At 29.7% G+C, this 16,792-nt stretch overlaps 1 pseudogene; it reads left to right on the forward strand.

Annotated features, from left to right (window-relative positions):
• The first annotated feature begins 14,847 nt into the window (after positions 1-14,847).
• LOC148268881 (agamous-like MADS-box protein AGL80 pseudogene) lies at positions 14,848-15,642 on the forward strand (annotated as a pseudogene).
• The last annotated feature ends 1,150 nt before the right edge of the window (positions 15,643-16,792 follow it).

The following is a 16,792-nucleotide window of genomic DNA, read 5'->3' on the forward strand; positions in this document are numbered from 1 at the left end:
GTTTGCAAAACTATGACACGATCTATGACCACAGCCATGCCAACCATAGTGGTCCTACATGTTAACTATGGCCACGACCGTAATTAGTCGAAGGTGACCCCTATAATCATTTTGAAACACCCCTCGCGTCAAAGGGTATGCTATCATCCACAGGGAGTGGTTCTCTCATGTATTTTCAAACTAGATGAGGAAGAAACAGAAACTCCTTAGAGATAAAAAGTATAATGAAACATTTTATGCATTATGCATGCTAATATCAATACATGTTTCTCATGTCTATACATAATTTCATGCTTAATCATTTCTCTACCATTTAATTGCATCACATATCAATATTTGTTTCATCTAAATTACACTTGCAAATTAACAAGTTCATACACGATCATAGATATGCGTTAACACTTGAAATTACTTAGTTTAGGCATAAAACTTAACCATGAAATCACTAATTTAAACTTTATTAATTTTACTCTAGAAATGCTCCTTAGGATGTTTAAAAGTAAATACTAAATTCCTTACCGAAACTTCGATATTTTTTGTGCCTTTTCTTCTTCTTCTCCTCTCCCTCTCTCTCTTGATAGCTCCCTCTCTCTCTAAAATTCTTAGAGGATAGAAGAATTGAAATGGAAGTGATGGGAAAATGGTGAAGGGAGGGCCACTATTTATAGAAAATGGGGACTGTTGGATTTATGCCAAGTGGCAAAATTTGGTGAGGAGAGAGAAAGTCAATGGGAAAAGTGTGATGTGGTGACTGACGAATGTGACCAACGAATGGACAATGCGACATGATAGTGGTGCAAAACTTAGAGGCATGCCACCCAAACAATGACGGCATGTCGCCCAAGTGAGCAGAGCCCCTGGGAGCAGGATCCTTCCTGTGGGATTTTTTGTCTTTTTCTCCATTTTTCCTGAAATTTATTTAAATAATAAATAAAATAAAATTTTTCCGATGAGAAAATAAAATAATTAATTTTAAGAATTATTAAATCAAATAAAATACGAAACTTAAAATATGAAATACAATATTCATTCGAAATATTAAAAATACAAAATATTATGGGGTTTTAAATTGTCTTAGGGCCCGAATAAATAGTGGTTCTTATTACAAATTAAGTGCGAAGGTTTTCAAGGTGTTACATTCCCCCCACCTTAGAAAATTTTGTCCCCCAAATTTGTTATGAATAGATCTGAAAACTTCTCTCTCATCTTGTTCTCCAACTCCCACGTTACCTCTTTCGAAATGTGGTGTTGCCACTATACCTTCACCATGGGGATCCTATTGTTGTGCAAAACCTTGTCAGTCTAATTAAGTATTTTTGTGGGAAGCTCCTTGTATGTCATATCAGCTTAAACCTGCATCTCTTGATGAGAAATGATGTGAGAAGGGTCAAGGTTGTACTTTTTTAGTATAGAGACATGAAAAATATCATGTAGACCCGTAAACTCTTGGGACAGAGTAAGGCAGTACGCCACGGGTCCAACACGCTCCATGATCTAAAAAGGTCCCACGTAATAGGGGCTCAACTTTCCCTTCTTACTGAATAGTATTTTCTCCTTGTAAGGGAAGATCCTAAGGAAGACTTGATCGCCAATTACAAATTCCAAAGGTCTTCTACATTTGTCTATGTAGCTTTTCTGGATACTTTAGGCAGTGGCTAAATTTCTTGGAATGATAACAACTTTTTTGATAGTCTCCTGGATGAAATTAGGTCCCAAAAAATGCTCGTTCCCAACTTCGTTCCAACAAATGGGAGAACAAAAGGGTCTACTGTACAAAGCTTCATATGGAGCCATGTAAATACTAAAATGTTTGGAGTACATTCAGACTGGCCATCAGTCTGGGGAAGATAAGCAATGCTGAAGTACAATGCAGAATCGAGTGCTTCTTAAAAACTATCCCAAAAATAGGAGGTAAACCGAGGATCACAGTTGAACACAATGGATGAGGGGACATCATGGAGTCGAACAATTTTATTGACGTACAGGCGGGCTAATATGCAGGTGGAATCTGTGATTCTGATGGGTAAGAAGTGAACGGTCTTGATCAACCTGTCAACAATGACCCATATGGCATTACAAATAGAACAAGTTCTGGGCAGGCTGGTGACAAAGTCCATGGTTACATGCTCCCACTTCCATTCTAGAATAGGGAGGCCTTATAACAAACCACCAGGTCTCTGGTGTTTTACCTTAACCCATTGCCAAGTAAGTCATCGAGACATAGTCGACAATGTCCTCCTTCATTCTAGGCCACTAATATTGACGCTTCAGGTCTCGGTACATCTTGGTACTCCCAGGGTGGATGGACAGTTTGAAGGCATAGGCAGCCTTGAGAACGTCCATCCTAGCGACAAGGACCGAAATACAGTCTCGAAATATGCACAATCCATCATCTGTGAGCCTGAAATAAAAAAACTCATTAGAAGTAAGCTTACTTAAATTTTTATTGATTTCTTGCTCTGTGGACTGAGCTTTCTAAATCTTCATGAAAAGATCAGGTATTTTCTTAGATTATCTTTAAGAGGTTATGTTATCTAATTAATGAAATGTATGAATTGTTACTAAAAAATCTAAATCCTAAATTTCAATTCTATATTTTAAAAGTAATATTTTTCTGAAAAGTAAGATACTTTTTATCCATTACAAGTAGATTTATAAAACCAACCATAAGGAATGACTATATAGCAAAATTAACCATTAGCATGATCTAAAATACATGAGACCTTAGAGTATAAAACAATAGTAAAAGAAATGCATAAATAACAATAACATAGTCTAAACACTACAATACACATCTAAAACAACTTCCTATATCTGTATGTGTGATGATATACCTCTTAAAGGAAGTTTAGCACCAATATTAAAGGGTCATTTGAGACACCTAACTGTCTAAACTAGTTGACATAGAATTGATTAACTTTGGTTGTGCGTGAATTTCATATTGTATGTATAAAAGCTCCAAGGATCATGTCTATATGAGTTAACGGATATCTTATAGATTTTTAGAATTGGAACAAGCATTCCTTTGGCTATGTGTGCACTAAAAAGAAAAAAGAAACAACTAAAAGCACGCATATCACCCACACCCACCAAAGATCTCTAAGCTTTTACCAATATCCTCTCAAATTTATTCGTTCCTCTCTTCCACCCAGCTTTATTGCTCCCTCTCACTCATTCATAAAAACTTAAAAATAGTGCATATCCATTAGAGCTTTATAACTCTATAAATTCCTATTCACTTTTCCTATAATCACCTCATCCCATACCACAACGACTAGTCAGCTTGTTTTCCCGCTATCACCAACATCACCATCTCGACTTATATCTTTCCTACTACACATCTTTGGTATCACATAGAATTTGGTTAATAATACATGAAGCTACCTATTAGCTAAAAACTCATTAGTGACATATGAAGCTACCTATAATTTGATCATTTTTACGAATTGTTTAAAGGTTGGAATCAGTAATGCATAATGAATTGTTTCCTTCTAATTGTTTTTTGGACATGGTTACGCCTTTTTCTTTTTCTTCTCAATCTACATTGTGGTGATCGGATATATTGTTTAATGGTACTTTTATTGTGTTTAAAATGGTTAATTACTATTGTTAAATTATATTTCATTTTGAAAAAAAAAAATTATCTGACAGACTAATATAGAGTGTCAAGGAGAAGGCATATATATTAGTACCAGGCTAGTATCATTCTTTTATTGAAAGAGAGATAACACTTTTATATTTTTACTGCATTAAATTGGCAGGAAATATATGTTTGATTTCTTTAAGAATTTTGCGGCTATTACAAAAATCAATACCAAAGTTTTCATATATATTACTTTTATTATACCATTTTAAAATTGGATCAAACTAAACTTTCCTTAACAATATGATTGATATTTCTTCTATTCATGAGAGATTTTAGATTCAAATTGTGTTTTTTTGTAGATTATCTTTAAGAGGTTGTATCATCTAATTAATAAAATGTATGAATTGTGACTAAAAAATCTAAATCCTAACTTTTAATTCTATATTTTAAAAGTAATATTTTTCTGAAAAATAATGTACCTTTTATCCATAAAAAGTATATTTATAAAACCAACCATAATGAATGCTTATATAGCAAAATCAATCACTAGCATCATCTAAAATACATGAGATCTTGGAGCATAAAATAATAGCAAAGAAAGGTATAAATAAAGACAACATAGTCTAAACACTACATTACACATCTAAAACAACTTCCTATATGTGTATGTGTGATGATGTTTAACAACAATATGAAAGGGTTTTTCGAGACACCTACCTGTCTAAACTAGTAGACATAGAATTGATTAACTTTGGTTGTGGATGAATTTCATATTGTATGCATAGAAGCTCCAAGGATCATGCCTATATGACTTAATGAATACCTAATAGATTCTGAGAATTGGAAGAAGCGTTCCTCTTGCTATATGTGCACTAAAAAGAAAAAAGAAACAACGAAAAGAACACATATCACCCACACCAACTAAAGATCTCCAAGCTTTTACCAATATCCTCTTAAACCCATTCGTTCCTCTCTTCCACCCAGCTTTGTTGCTCACTCTCACTCATTCACAAACACTTGAAGATAGTGCATATATGCTAGACCTTTACAACTTTGTAAATTCCTATTCACTTTTCCAATTAACACCTCACCCCACACCACAACGACTAGTCAGCTTATTTTCCTGCTATCACCAACATCACCATCTCAACACAACCTCCCATACATCTTTCCTATTACACCTCTTAAAATTTGGTTAATAATACATGAAGCTACCTATTAGCTAAAAACTCATTAGTGATATATGAAGCTACCTATAATTTAATCATTTTTATGAATATTCTTGAAATTTTATTGACTAGAACTAGCAAATATAATCCAATAATACAATAATTTATTGAGCATAATATACTATTGCCAACAATATAAATTCTTATCTCATGTATTATTTGAGAATTTTTAGTTCATTTATGGTGTAAATGTGTATTTAATTGTCATCTAATTTTTTCTCTGTAAAACTATATACATAATATTTCTCTAAATAGTGGTATCTCAATAATAAAATACAATTTTCTATTCTCACAAGATAACATGGTATTAGAGTTTTTAATATATCTAGAAGAATTTAGATAGCTAATATATGAATAAATTGTGTTTTTCTACAAAAATCATGAGTAGGGGTGAGTTTGATAGAAAATAAATAATGATAGATGATTGCAAAAAACATTCTAGAGCAAGATGAAATGGGAAACATGGTTGGATCGATTCATTAAAAGGATGAGGGAGAAAGTTTTATCAAAATATGGCTCTGATAGCCATAACTATATTAAAAATATAAATTGCACAATATTTATTGCTTATGTGTATGATTCATCCTTTTAACCTAAGTAGACTTAAAACTTAAAAGATGTATTAAAATATAAATAATTAGTTGAGTTATTTCCTATTAGTTTAAACTTTTAAGATAAAGATTTCATTTATAATTTAATGATTGTATTTTTTTAGTAGTCATTTTAATCCTCGTATGAATAGGGGCTTGTGTGGTCTCAAAATTTCTACTTTGAGGAGGCTAATTCATAGGTAGGTCTAAGTTGATGTATATAACTGATTCTAGTAGCATCATTGGTAGTTTCTCCATGTTGATAGTCTTTTGTGCTCTTAATTTATTGTTGGGCTTTTCCAGTTTCATGATTAGCTTGACTTCCAACTGTATATATGATGCATATGAGCCTTTTTGCTTCTTCACAGTGGCAAGATAGAGTTGTTATGAAATTTTTTATAGTGTCTTTAATTTTGCATGACTTCAATTAATCCTCAGGTGTGACCTTCTCTTTTTTATAACTGTGTTTTAACTATTTTGCTGGCTTGTTATGTGACCTTTAAGCTATGAATTTTTTCTCAATAAAGTTTTCTTTTTGTACTCTTTTTCGAAAAAAATATTTATTCTTCTTGCACGAGATGATGGTGCCATTCACGGATTAGAACAAACAGAATAATGGATTGATATGGTGTAGTGTGTTTAATTACCCTTAGGAATTGAGTATTATGATATTTAATTTTGAATTTTTTGGGGTGCTGTTGGAGATGTAATTTAAACAAGCAATTAAATTCCACCATAGAGATATGTTATTAATTTCTTAGTTGTCATAGTCATCATCTAAATAATTGTAGTCATCATAATAGTTGTAGCTGTCATCGTCACAGTCATAGTCGTTGGGTCACATACATGTATGTACTTAGATTGCTTTATGTTATGATTTTCTTTGAATTAATCTTTACCGCAATATTTTATATTTCCTATGCTAGTACTACTCTTCATTCTTTAATTTGTCCCTTTCCCTGACTTGATGTGGCTGTATTACTATTTGTTAAAATATATGCATGCTCAATATAATTTTATGCTATCAGAATGCTCTTTTCTCTTCTTTCTTTTCTTTTTTTTTATACACAATTAAGAGAGGACAAATGCATTATTGATGCACTATATGTAGAAATTCAGTTTACTTAGGAGGAAGATTAAGCTAGCTAGATACTTAAATTTGTTTAGATTTCAAATAAGATTTTTGTACAGAATTTAATAAATATGGATGCGCTCTTCAGATCATAGAATTAAAATTTGGGATAATGGCATTAAGGAATAATATTTTTTCTAAAGAAAATTCCGATATAATTCAAATATCTAAAACAATTAATATTTTGATTAATCTGAAATTTAAATATAATTCTAAAAAGTTTTATTTTAGTCAAAACATGCAATATTTAAATAACTTAAATATATTGAAGATTCTCTAACAATCATAAATAAAATTTTACGATGCAATTATTATGTTCAAAATATGGAAAAAAACTAAAATAAATAATTTTCAAACTCAACAATCTGTGAATAGTTAACTAATACTTTATGCAAAAAGAAATGTACAATATATACATATACACATTTAAATATATACAATCATATAGAATAATAAATACAGAAAAATATTTTTGATGGCTAATTTCAAACACTTTCAACAATTAGTATTTTGAATTTCTTTTACATATATAAATACTAAAAAATAAATGATATAAAGTCTCTTGCTTTTAAAAGAAATGTCATTGATATAAAACAAGACCATATTTAACTCCAGTGACATAAATTACTACTTAAAATTTTTTTTGAATATTATAGTATGTTACTCTAGGATCTGTAGTACGATGTTGCAATTGATTCTTAAAGATAATGACTAGTATTTAACCTTTATTAGTAGGATCACTTATTCAAAACCAATTTATACTTTTGTGATAACATTTTTAAAAATTCATAAGACACAAGACGTCGCATTTCTTTTTTTTTCTTTTTATTTATGCACAATGAAGCAAGGATAGAACCATTATTGATGTAGTTTATGTAAAACTTCAGTGTAGTTAGGATGAAGATGAAGCTAGCTAGCTTTTTAAATTTTTTTAGATTTAAAATGAGATTTTTGTATAAAATTTAATGGATATGGATACGATCTTCGAATCTTGGAATTAAAATTTAGAATAGTGGCACTAGCAGGTAATGTTCTCTTCAAACAAAGTCCCGGTATAATCATATAATTTAAAACAATTAATATTTTGATTGATATTAATATTATACATGAATCTGGAAAAATATGTTATATTAAGTTATAAATCGACTTCTAATTAATTAATAGATATGTAGAATAATCTATCTTTGTTCCTTATATTTTAAAGAACAAAAAAATTACACTCACACTTATACTACTAATTTAGAGTATTGAGAAGAAGTACATGTGTACACTCACTACGAGCTCCTTCAAGTAGTTTAGACAGTATCTTGTATAATTTACAAAATATGTGATATTATTGCGATTGCTTAGGTAGTAAGTACAATAAGTATTATGTATACAAAGAAGTATATTGATGTGTCTGATTTTTAATATATTTTTATACCCTTTTTTACTTAAATTTAGAATAACTTTTGATTAATTTTGAGTTAAAGGTCATTTAATGAAAAAATTCTTGATATAGGTTTCGTTAAGAAAATAGAAAAAAAGACTGATAAGAGAAACAATGAAGTAGTTCTGAAGAGCAGAAAGGAAGCAACTCTGGAGAGGAAAAAGGAAGCAATTCTGAACAGGAAGAAGGAGCAGCTCTGAAAAGGAAAAATGAAGTAGCTCTGAAGAGGAAAAATAAGCAGCTTTAAAAAGGAAAAAAAGAGGCAACTGAAAGTGAAAAAGGGTGGTAGGCAAAACCCTATCTCTTCTCTTTCTACCACCTGCAAAAGGAACCAAATCTGCAACGTTAAGAGGGGAGCAAAAGTGAACCCATATCTAGTCTGGAGCCGATGTAAACCCAAATCTGGTGGAGAAGAAGCCGAAATAGAAAGCAGAAGTGGGCCTAGAGCTGAGCAGCGGAGGAAAAGTTGAGAAAAATTAATAAGTAATTTATTTTTCTTTTTTTGCTATCAAATTGTAGATTTTTAGGATGAAAATTTTCATCATTTTTTAACAAACTCATGTTTGGAATATTTTGGAATTTATTTTTTATTATTACATGATTATAGTTTTTTAATTATAAGTTCTATTGATCAATCTACCATGTCTAGTTAAATCTCCTTCACTGAAGTGATTGACGTAGCATGAATAAAAAGTACGCTTGAAGTTTAATTTTAGCGTCCTTTTAGTTGCAATTTAACAATATTAAAATTAATTTTGTTGTGAGACTTGGTCAACTCACGGCTTAATGAAATGTATGAATTGTTACTAAAAAATCTAAATCCTAAATTTTAATTTTATATTTTAAAAGTAATATTTTTTTGAAAAGTAATATACCTTTTATCCATAACAAGTAGATTTATAAAACAAACTACAAGGAATGCTTATATAGAAAAATCAACCATTGGCATCATCTAAGATATATGAGACCTTGGAGCATAAAATAATAGAAAAAAAAGGCATAAATAACAACAACATAGTCTAAACACTACATTACACATCTAAAAAAACTTCCTATATGTGTATGTGTGATGATGTTTAACAACAATATGAAAGGGTTATTTGAGACACCTAACTGTCTAAACTAGTTGACATAGAATTGATTAACTTTGGTTGTGCGTGAATTTCATATTGTATGTATAGAAGCTCCAAGGATCATGCCTATATGGGTTAATGGATACCTTATAGATTCTGAGAATTAGAACAAGCATTCCTTTGGCTATATGTGTACTAAAAATAAAAAAGAAACAACTAAAAGCATGCATATCACCCACACCCACCAAAGATCTCCAAGCTTTTACCAATATCCTCTCAAACCCATTCGTTCCTCTTTTCCACCCAGCTTTGTTGTTCCCTCTCACTCATTCACAGACACTTGAAAATAGTGCATATCTGCTAAAGCTTTACAACTCTTTAAATTCCTATTCACTTTTCCTATTAACAACTCAATCCACACCAAAATGACTAGTCAGCTTGTTTTCCCGCTATCGCCAACATCACCATCTTAACACAACCTCCCATACATCTTTCCTATTACACATCTTTGGTATCATGTAGAATTTTGTTAATAATACATGAAGCTGCCTATTAGCTAAAATCTCATTAGTGATATATGAAGTACTCATAATTTAATCATTTGTATGAAAATTCTTGAAATTTTATTAACTAGAACTGGCAAGTATGATCCAATAATACAACAATTTGTTGAGCATAATATACTATTGCCAACAATAAAAATTCTTATCTCATGTATTATTCCATAATTTTTAGTGCATTTATGGTGTAAATGTGCATTTAATTTTCATTTAATTTTTTCTTTGTAAAATTATGTACATAATATGCCTATAAATAGTGGTATCTCAATAATAAAACACAATTTTCTATTCTCACAAGATAACATGGTATTTGAGCTGTTAATATATCTAAAATAATTTAGATAGCTAATATATGAATAAATTGTGTTTTCCATATAAAAATAATGAGTATGGGTTAGCTTGATAGAAAATAAATAATGATAGATGGTTGCGAAGAACATTGTGGAGCAAGAGGAAATGGGAAACATGGCTAGATTTATTCGTAAAGAGGATGAGGGAGAAGTTGTATCAAAATATGGCTATGATAACTGTAGCTATATTAAAAATATAAATTTCACAATAAAGTTCTCTTTTATCTTGTTTTTGAAAAATGTTATTTGTTCTTCTTGCACGAGAATGTTATTTTTTAATTATTAAATTGAATAGAAATATACTTTATCTCAGGCCAAAACAAAATTTTTATATACACAAGAAAACAAAAAAAGTGATATCACAAGTCCTAGGGGACATACTTTTAAATGTTGGATTGCTTGTAGGGTTTCTTTACATGTGAAGATCCCTCATGCATACATATCGGTCATAAAATTTGGAATCCATCAATTACCCTTAACTGGAAGATTCAAGATGTTATATTTAGGAAATATAATTTTGAAGTATCTTGTTATAAATAGTTTGTGTTATACGTTTTAGCTATTCATCACTATTTTACATAAATAATGAAGTGTATATATATATGTTTATTGTTATAGCACTTTTTCATTTTCTAATTATCATGAATTTTTTTAAAAAGTAAGATAACTTTATTTATCAAAGAAAATAGCCATACAACATCATCTTAATCTTTATTCATCTTATTATGTTACTCTATTAGTTTATTTTATACAGGATGTTGTTAATTAATTCAAAATAATTAGCTCTTTGTTTGCATAGTAACCTACAATTTTATTTGGGGATAAATCTTTTTAAGGGTTTTGTTGTAGGTTAAGTATTGCATACTTTTCCTTAATTAAAAGATAACTTTATTAATAAAATGGTAGTTGCATGTCCTTTTTCTATTTGAATAATAAAAAATAATCTTGTCAATAAGGATAGTTCTATCTTTTTTAAAGAGAGAATTACAAGAAAACACAAAACCACCAGCCTTTGGAAAATGAAAAGCACAATTTAAGAATAAAATTATATGATAATATAGGTAATTTGAAATAGAAGCTAAACACAATAAAAGCATATTCTTAAAACATCTGTTATATGATCCCCCTTCATTGCCTCATACAGATACATCAAAAAGTAAATTATATTTCAACAAAGAATTCTTTCATGAGTTAGATATAGTTGTTTATGATTTAGTTATATATATATATGGATATACGTACTTATACTAAAATTTTTATGTTTTTAACTTGCTTATTTCTAAAACAATTTATTTTTATTTATCTTGTAACAATTAACTATTTCGACATTTTAGAAATTGTAAGAGGAAGTGAATGGGAGAATATTGGAGCTTATGTACATTTGAGATAGTCAATTGATGAAGATTGCAAAAGCTTAAAATGCCAACCAATCTTCTAAATATCTAATAAAACATGGTAGTCACTTGTCAAAATTTAACTAATCGTCTTCTATATTTCATCATCAACTTGAGTAAAGAGATCTATTTGCTATTTGAACAAATACAAACTCCTATTTATCATATTTGTTCGATGACATCCTAAAAAGTTAAAATTTTTACAGAATACTGTAAAATAAAAAACAAAGTTAGAAAAAGAAACATGCCTCCTTACACAATTTTCTCTTCAACATGGTGAATTAATAAGCTAAGTAGGAAACAAATTTGAAAAATATCAACAGTCTTGACATTAAAACTATTAAAAATGATTTCACTTATAGTTAACCTCAACTTCAAGCTTAGAGACTTCAATAACTTGGTGAATTAATAAACCTAAGTAGGTAAAGAATCTCCAAAGCATCCATACTTAATTGGATCAGGACCTTTTGAAGACAAATATTGGCGATTTTGTTGAGTAATATAGCTTTTATGATAGCTTTACCTTGGATTTCAAACTAATGGTGAATCAGGAGATGATAGTTGCTAAGGAGTGATTTAAGATGAATTGTATTAGTCTTGCAGTATCACATTGAATAGGAGGATTTTTTATTAGTTTTAACTACTTCTTTAGCCCTCTGGATGGGTTTACGATGCTCTAACATCGGTTTTAATTGGCCAATGAAAGAGGCTATTTAGTGGGTATATATAAGTACCATTAGAACTCGTACAATGATGGTTTACACTGATTCTTCTATTTTATTTTTTTAGCTATTGTTTTATCTTTAAAAGTTATACATGCAATTCTTACTTTTCTACTTATGTTATTGTATGATGCTCAATTTGACACTTTTTAAGTTTTTACTTTTTCTTATAGGAGATAATTGAAGCTAATATAGAGGGTAAATTAACGATCATGTTGAATATGGTCCTTTTCTTTGATTTCTAACTTATACCTAAGAGAATGTGTCTATGGTTAGAACAGGTTCACTAAGCTGGTGAATTAAGGTGGCATCAAGCTTGCTTCAGGGATCTAATACATGGAGTTTTTTCTTTGAAGAAAAGAAAATGAAGGGGATTGGTGGTAGTTAAGGCTATAGGAGGATTATAAAAATTATCAGTGTATATATTTAACTTTTCTTGTCTACTTGTACAAGGTCTTAATATAGTGATTAATTGCAAATTATATATGTGATTTAGTTTTAAATCGAAAAGATATATAAATTAAATATATAGATATAAAGAATGAAATGTAATATGTTCTTGCATGTATATATGTGTATTATTAATTTTGATTTACGGGCCTTGTGAAAATTGAAGAAGATACTGGGCAGCTCTTTGAGTTACTTTGAAACTTAATTGTGACTTAGGAATGGATTATTAGAATGTCCAGATTAGAAGAGTATAAAAACAAATACAAGATTACATATGAAATGTTTGCAAATCATTATAATTAGCTATAGAGCAAGTCCTATATATATATATGTATAAAGTGAGTCAAAATAAAAGATGTGCATACATAATTGTGGTACGATGATGGTAATCGAGGAAGTGCTTATGAATCTGGTTCCTTGCGTGCGGCTAATTTATTGTAATACATAAAAATAAAGATTTCTATAGCATGTTCATCACATTGTGGGCTGAGTTCCAAATGCACATTGTCAATTAAAAAATGAATCTCCCTAAAAGTTGAGTTAGGGAGAAGGTAAAAAAGGAGAGGAATATTATATGCAGGTATATATATGCATTACACTTTTTTGAATATTGAATGCTGGATGCATAATCTTTTATTTAAATCTTTAATTGTATATAGAAGAAAATATATACACAAATAATATTTTAGTGCATCAAACCATATATATAGTATACAATTTGAAATAATTTATTCCCGTATCTATATTTAAGGAAACTAGGTTAATATGCCAAAGGATTCGTTAAATAATTAGGGAGCTAATTAGTTTAATTATAATAATTTTTATTTGAATTGATCAATATGTAAATTAGTTATACATATGCTATATAATTTCATTATAATTGCAATATATATGTTATATAATTCATAAAGAAAAAATTAATTTTATGACATGATACGACAAGACCCTCAAAAGTTGTGTTTTTCTCGTTGATATATTTCTTTCTATTGATATTTACCTAAACATCATAAAAATTTAGATGCTCACCCTTCCATACACATATGCAAACATCTCAATATATATTTACCTACCTTAACATGTATTCCTTCCATCGCTACCTTATATATTACTTGTATAGATATATATATGTATATATCAACTGGATCAGACAACAAACATCTGGCCCGTACTTGGTTTATAATTAATTTGCTTGACATGCAAACTTTAATTTGTAAGATTTCAAAACTTTTCATGCAAAACATAATTACTAATTACACTCCAATAGTATTCTAATACCATAAAAACTTAGTTATGATATATATATATAGATATATATTGCGATTAATATTTGTTCGTATGTTGTGAAATATATAAGCCAATTTAGTTGAATAAAAATCATATAAATAATATAATGATCAAACCAGTAAAAGTAGAGAAAAGACGTGAGAGGGTAAAAACTAATATACTTTAAAAATTTAGCAGTAAAAAAAACTATTATTTATTTTAGATTTGATAGAGTAATAATAAGGACTCAAAGTACAAAACAAGAGATAATTCTAATTTAATCAAATACATTTCTCACATTTATCATAAATACAAACATTAACATATTCAAAGAGAATATTTTAATGTCACAAAATCCCCTATTAATTTACAAGGTAATGGCATATTAATCTGTTGTATTTTTTTGAGTTCAACTATTACTTCAACAACTTTCTAACTAATACCATTGTCTTTTAAAAGTATAAATTTAAATGATTGTTAGTATGTAATGTGAACTCTGATATAGAAAAAAAAATATATCTATGGTTTTTCTATTTTTTTGTAAAAAAGAATTAAAAAATAAAATGGTACTAACTCTAAGTCATCAAGACATACAATTAAGTTGGATTAGAAAGTGATGACCATATTAGTTGATGGTTAAGAGATAATATTTGTGAGTGTGGTTGCCACGTATAATTGACTTCGAGTGTGAATGCATGCTGGGGATAATGCAGGAGAGAGTAGGTAGAAACATGCATTACAGTGAAGCAATAGCTTTTAATTAAAAGGGATGGCCACAATTGAATAATTTTATATAAATACAGCCTTGCAACAATTTACTAATTAAATTTTTTTAATTAGATTACCTTAAATCAAAAGATTTTTCCATATCCCCTATTAAAGACATAACATTTTTGGAGATAATTTGGGCATTCCACTTGCAGTTTTAGAATATACCATATCTTACCTTACATGGTATATTCTTCTATATTAAAATACTTCACCCCCATTCCTTACTAATGGCTACTCAACTGTTGTGTTGTTTTATATATACCCCCTCCCGCCCCTTGGGCACACATGACAAAATACCATGACTAGAAAGAAGGTTAAGCTTGCTTATATCACTAACAACTCTGCAAGAAAAGACACATTCAAGAAAAGGAAGAAGGGGCTGATGAAGAAAGTGAGTGAACTTAGCACTCTTTGCGATGTCAAAGCCTGTACAATCATTTACAAGCCCTTATGACTCGCAACCAGATGTTTGGCCTTCCCCTCTCGGAGCCCATCATGTGTTTGCTGACTTTAAGACGATGCCCGAGATAGAGCAGAGCAAGAAAATGGTGAATCAGGAGAGCTTCCTACGCCAGAGGATCACTAGAGCAATCGACCAAATGAAGAAGCAGCGTAGCGATAATCGCGAAAAGGAGATAACGGATATCATGTTCCAAAGTCTTATTGGGAAGTCCCTCCACCAATTCAACCTTATTGATCTCAACGATTTGGGTTGACTTATCGAACAACACCTCAAAGAAATCCAAAAGAGCATGGAAACACTACGCAAGTCACCTCAGCCTCAGGAGGCGACAGACAAAGGAGTGATGAAGGGTCCTGGTGAGACTTTCACTCAAATCAAGGAGGATTCTACGGTGCAGATGCTGCAGCAGTGGCAAATGCAGTTCGTTAATGGGATGAATTCTCAAGCACAGCAACAGCTTTATGTCGGGTTGAACGGGGAACAGGCAGAGATGATGGTGCCATTCACATATCAGAACTACCAGAATAATGGATTGATATGGTCCAATGTGTTTAATGACCCTTAGAAATTGAGAATTATGATTTTTAATTTTTAATTTTTTTTTATGTTATTGGGGATGTACTTTAAATAACCAATTAAATTCCACCATAGAGATATGTTGTTAGTTTCTTAGTCGTCATAGTCATCGTCTAAATAGTTGTAGTCATCATAATAGTTGTAGGTGTCATCCTCACAGAAATAGTCGTCGGGTCACATACATTCATGTACTTAGATTAATTTGTGTTATGATTTTGTTTAAATTAATCTTCACCTCAATATTTTATATTTTCTGTGCTAGTGCTACTCTTCATTCTTTAATTTCTCCCTTTTCCCGACTTGACGTAGCTGTATTACTATTTGTTAAAATATATGTGTGCTCAATATAAATTTATGCTATAAGAATGCCCTTTTCTCTTATTTCTCTTCTTTTTTTTATACTCAATTAAGAGAAAACAGAAACATTATTGATGCAGTATATGTAGAAATTCAGTTTTGTTAGGAGGAAGATTAAACTAGCTAGATACTCAAATTTGTTTAGATTTCAAATAAAACTTTTATATAGAATTTAATAAATATGATGCGCTCTTCAAATCATAGAATTAAAATTTGGGATAATGGCATTGAGGAATAAAATTTTTCTCAAAGAAAATTCTGATATAATCTGAATATCTAAAAAAATTAATATTTTGATTAATATGAAATTTAAATATAACTCTAAAATTTTATTTTAGTCAAAACATGCAATATTTTAAATAATTCAAATATATTGGAGAATCCCTGACGATCATAAATAGAATTTCATGATGCAATTATTATGTTCAGAATATAGAAAATAACTTAAATAAATAATTTTTGAACTCAACAATCTGTGAGTAGTTAATTAATACTTTATGCAAGAAGAAATATACAATATATACAATCACATAGAATAATATATACAGAAAAATATTTTTGACAGCTAATTTCAAACACTTTCAGCAATTAGTATTTTGAATTTCTTTTACATATATAAATACTCAAAAATAAATGATATAAAGTCTTTTGCTATTAAAAAAAATGTTACTGATATAAAATAAGACCATATTTAACTCCAGTGACATAAATTACTACTTTAAATTTTTTTTAATATTATAGTATGTTACTCTAGGATCTGTAGTACGATGTTGCAATTGATTCTTAAAGATAATGACCAGTATTTAACCTTTATTAGTGGGATCACTTATTTTGAATTCAAAATCAA

The sequence above is a fragment of the Carica papaya genome, chromosome 2, assembly GCF_054855325.1.
Source record: "Carica papaya isolate Zhongbai chromosome 2, ASM5485532v1, whole genome shotgun sequence".
NCBI classification, from domain to species: Eukaryota; Viridiplantae; Streptophyta; class Magnoliopsida; order Brassicales; family Caricaceae; genus Carica; species Carica papaya.